Consider the following 5,000-nt stretch of genomic DNA (forward strand, 5'->3'; position numbering starts at 1 on the left):
TCGGCAGCGCCGACGAAATCGGCAAAGTCGGCAGAATCGGCAGCGCAGATTTTTCGACGAACACGGGCTGGACGGTGGACTGTCCAGGCCAGGCAGGAAAATTCGTCGAGGGGACACGCTGACGAAACAGCGCTGGTTCAGACACGGTGGGCGCAGTGTTGGAATCGGCAGCGCCGAGAAAATCGGCAAAGTCGGCAGAATCGGCAGCAGGTGCTGGCGATGAGTCAGGACGGACTGGATAGTCCAAGGCTCGATGAGAAAGACCGCTGGTTTAGACACTGGGGCAGTGGCAGCCCGCGGGGCAGTGTCGGCAGATTCGGCAGCAGTGTCTGCCGATTCGGCAGCGTTGGCTTGTTGGCGCGGGGGGCCGATTCGAGTGGGGACTTGGGCAGCGGGCAGTGAAAGCAAGAGTTTCCCCGATGCTGCCGGGAAAAACGCTCCCCGGGATGGCCGGGTGAGATGACCCGGCGGCCCGCGACGGGTCATTCAATTCCATGCCCCGTCAACATAACTCCCGATGTACTGTTTGCTTTTTCGGAAGAAGAGATCCATCCCCCCATCCTCGGCCAGCCAAAAACGCTCCAATTAATGGCCGGGTGAGATGACCCGGAGGCCCGCGACGCGTCATTCAAATCACTGCCCTATCGGCTACAACTGCTGATGGGTGGGATTAGAGGCCTGCCATGGTGGTGAGGGGCGGCGAGGACCGTGAAAGCTAGAGTTTTTCAGAGGCTGCCGGGAAAAAGGCCCCTCGGGTGGCGGGGTGCGAGGACCAGGCGCGTCATTCAATTCTCTTCCCTATCAACTTGGCTCCCGTTGGCGGGATTGGAGGCCTACTGTTTGTTACAGGGCTAAAATCGTCAGGGGAAGAGCTGACGAAACAATGCTGGTTTGGATGCAGGGGGTAGTGTTGGAATCGGCAGCGCGGACAAAATCGGCAAAGTCGACAAAAAAGACTGTTGGTCTGGACATCGGGGCAGCGGCAGCCATGCCGACAGGGGGGGAAATCGGCAGCACAGATTTGTGCAGCTGCAGGTTCGTCGGGGAAATCGGCAGCGCAGATTTTTCGATGAACATGGGCTGGAAGATGGACTGTCCAGGCCAGGCAGGGAAATTCGTCAAGGGGACACGCTGACGAAACAGCGCTGGTTCAGGCACGGCGGGCAGTGTTGGAATCGGCAGCGCCGACGAAATCGGCAAAGTCGGCAGAATCGGCAGCGGGTGCTGGCGATGGGTCTGGACGGGCTGGATAGTCCAAGGCTCGACGAGAAAGACTGCTGGTTTAGACACTGGGGCAGTGGCAGCCCGCGGGACAGTGTCGGCAGATTCGGCAGCGCAGATTTGTGCGGCTGCAGGTTCGTCGGGGAAAATCGGCAGCGCAGATTTTGCGACGAACATGGGCTGGGCGATGGACTGTCCAGGCCAGGCAGGAAAATTTGTCGAGGGGACACGCTGACGAAACAGCGCTGGTTCAGGCACGGCGGGCAGTGTTGGAATCGGCAGCGCCGACGAAATCGGCAAAGTCGGCAGAATCGGCAGCGCAGATTTTTCGACGAACACGGGCTGGACGGTGGACTGTCCAGGCCAGGCAGGAAAATTCGTCGAGGGGACACGCTGACGAAACAGCGCTGGTTCAGACACGGTGGGCGCAGTGTTGGAATCGGCAGCGCCGAGAAAATCGGCAAAGTCGGCAGAATCGGCAGCAGGTGCTGGCGATGAGTCAGGACGGACTGGATAGTCCAAGGCTCGATGAGAAAGACCGCTGGTTTAGACACTGGGGCAGTGGCAGCCCGCGGGGCAGTGTCGGCAGATTCGGCAGCAGTGTCTGCCGATTCGGCAGCGTTGGCTTGTTGGCGCGGGGGGCCGATTCGAGTGGGGACTTGGGCAGCGGGCAGTGAAAGCAAGAGTTTCCCCGATGCTGCCGGGAAAAACGCTCCCCGGGATGGCCGGGTGAGATGACCCGGCGGCCCGCGACGGGTCATTCAATTCCATGCCCCGTCAACATAACTCCCGATGTACTGTTTGCTTTTTCGGAAGAAGAGATCCATCCCCCCATCCTCGGCCAGCCAAAAACGCTCCAATTAATGGCCGGGTGAGATGACCCGGAGGCCCGCGACGCGTCATTCAAATCACTGCCCTATCGGCTACAACTGCTGATGGGTGGGATTAGAGGCCTGCCATGGTGGTGAGGGGCGGCGAGGACCGTGAAAGCTAGAGTTTTTCAGAGGCTGCCGGGAAAAAGGCCCCTCGGGTGGCGGGGTGCGAGGACCAGGCGCGTCATTCAATTCTCTTCCCTATCAACTTGGCTCCCGTTGGCGGGATTGGAGGCCTACTGTTTGTTACAGGGCTAAAATCGTCAGGGGAAGAGCTGACGAAACAATGCTGGTTTGGATGCAGGGGGTAGTGTTGGAATCGGCAGCGCGGACAAAATCGGCAAAGTCGACAAAAAAGACTGTTGGTCTGGACATCGGGGCAGCGGCAGCCATGCCGACAGGGGGGGAAATCGGCAGCACAGATTTGTGCAGCTGCAGGTTCGTCGGGGAAATCGGCAGCGCAGATTTTTCGATGAACATGGGCTGGAAGATGGACTGTCCAGGCCAGGCAGGGAAATTCGTCAAGGGGACACGCTGACGAAACAGCGCTGGTTCAGGCACGGCGGGCAGTGTTGGAATCGGCAGCGCCGACGAAATCGGCAAAGTCGGCAGAATCGGCAGCGGGTGCTGGCGATGAGTCTGGACGATTTATAGTCCAGGGCTTGATGGAAAAGACTGTTGGTCCAGACAATGGGGCAGTGGCAGCGCGGATTTGTGCAGCTGCAGGTTCGTCGGGGAAAATCGGCAGCGCAGATTTTTCGACGAACAGGGGCTGGGCGCTGGACTGGCCGGGCCAGGCAGGAAAATTCGTCAGGGGGGCACGCTGACGAAAACAGGGGCTGCGGAGTGGAAAATCGGCAGCGCAGATTTTTCGACGAACAGGGGCTGGACCGGCCGGGCCAGGCAGGAAAATTCGTCAGGGGGGCACGCTGACGAAAAGAGGGGCTGCCGCGTGGAAAATCGGCAGCGCAGATTTTTCGACGAACAGGGGCTGGACGCTGGACTGGGCCAGGCAGGAAAATTCGTCAGGGGGCACGCTGACGAAAAGAGGGGCTGCCGCGTGGAAAATCGGCAGCGCAGATTTTTCGACGAACATTCGTCAGGGGGGCACGCTGACGAAAAGAGGGGCTGCCGCGTGGAAAATCGGCAGCGCAGATTTTTCGACGAACATTCGTCAGGGGGGCACGCTGAGGAAAACAGGGGCTGCCGCGTGGAAAATCGGCAGCGCAGATTTTTCGACGAACAGGGGCTGGATGCTGGACCGGCCGGGCCAGGCAGGAAAATTCGTCAGGGGGGCACGCTGACGAAAAGAGGGGCTGCCGCGTGGAAAATCGGCAGCGCAGATTTTTCGACGAACAGGGGCTGGACTGGCCGGGCCAGGCAGGAAAATTCGTCAGGGGGGCACGCTGACGAAAAGAGGGGCTGCCGCGTGGAAAATCGGCAGCGCAGATTTTTCGACGAACAGGGGCTGGACGCTGGACTGGGCCAGGCAGGAAAATTCGTCAGGGGGGCACGCTGACGAAAACAGGGGCTGCCGCGTGGAATGGCAGCCTACACGCAGATGCGAATTCGGCAGCGCACGATGGCTTGAGCAGGTCATGGGTTCGACTTGGCGCGATCTGAAACCTGGACGAGGGACTGTCGACGCTGGACGAGCCAGCGCGGTGGCCTGTCGTGCCCCGTTCAGGGGGGGCCTGCCGCGGAGACAGCCCTCGCGGGCTCGACAGCGCAGGCCAGCGTCCCCGACGTCGCTGGCCGCGGCAGGCGAGCTGCCGGGGTTCCCGCATTCCTACAAGAAAACGTCGTGCTTTCCACATGAAACCAATCCAGTAAAATCAGCCATATTTTTATGAGGCTGCCCACTGAATTTGGGGTCATTCCGGGCCGGTTCCTAGTTTTGCGGATTTACTCGATTTCTAATGGTAGGAAAATTAAAACAAATACTTCCCGACCTCGAAAAATTCTGGGAAAATTAATGAAGGTGGATTGGATTTTTGCCAACCTCTGTGCAAAATTTCAGCTCAAAATACCAAGAAATGAATTTTTTAGAGGGGGGGTGACAGCTGGGACCTAGTAGTGTCTCCCCCTGCCAGAGCTGCAATGACACTTATTGCTCTTTAGGGAGCCACCAGGCCGGCGCCCCTCAAAGACCACACGCGCGCGCGCGCCCGCCCGCGCTGGGCGCTGGGGCGCTGGGGCCTGAGGGCCTGGGGCCCTTGGGGGCCCTTGGGCGCTTGGGCGCGCGCGCGCGGCCCCCGCAGCCATGCCGCGCTGCGCGACGCGCGGACAGCCCCTGCTGGCTTGCTCTCTCGCCCGCGGGGGGGCTGCCTTCGGGCCCTGGCCCCCCGCGTTCTGGCCTGCCCCCCGCGTGGGAGAGGCTAGGCGCTGCAGGGGCCAGCCCGACGTCGCTGGCCGCGGCAGGCGACAGCCCCTGCTGGCTTGCTCTCTCGCCCGCGGGGGGGCTGCCTTCGGGCCCTGGCCCCCCGCGCTCTGGCCTGCCCCCCGCGTGGGAGAGGCTAGGCGCTGCAGGGGCCAGCCCGACGTCGCTGGCCGCGGCAGGCGAGCCGCCGGGGTTCCCGCATTCCTACAACAAAACGTCGTGCTTTCCACATGAAATCAATCCAGTAAAATCAGCCATATTTTTATGAGGCTGCCCACTGAATTTGGGGTCATTCCGAGCCGGTTCCTATTTTTTCCGATTTCCTCGATTTTTAATGGTAGGAAAATAAAAAAAAATACTTCCCGACCTCGAAAAATTCTGGAAAAATTAATAAAGTTGGATTGGATTTTTGCCAACCTCTGTGCAAAATTTCAGCTCAAAATACCAAGAAATGAATTTTTTAGAGGGGGGGTGACAGCTGGGACCTAGTAGTGTCTCCCCCTGCCAGAGCTTCAATGACACTTATT

The sequence above is a fragment of the Populus nigra genome, chromosome 2 (assembly GCF_951802175.1).
Source record: "Populus nigra chromosome 2, ddPopNigr1.1, whole genome shotgun sequence".
In the NCBI taxonomy this organism is placed as follows: Eukaryota; Viridiplantae; Streptophyta; class Magnoliopsida; order Malpighiales; family Salicaceae; genus Populus; species Populus nigra.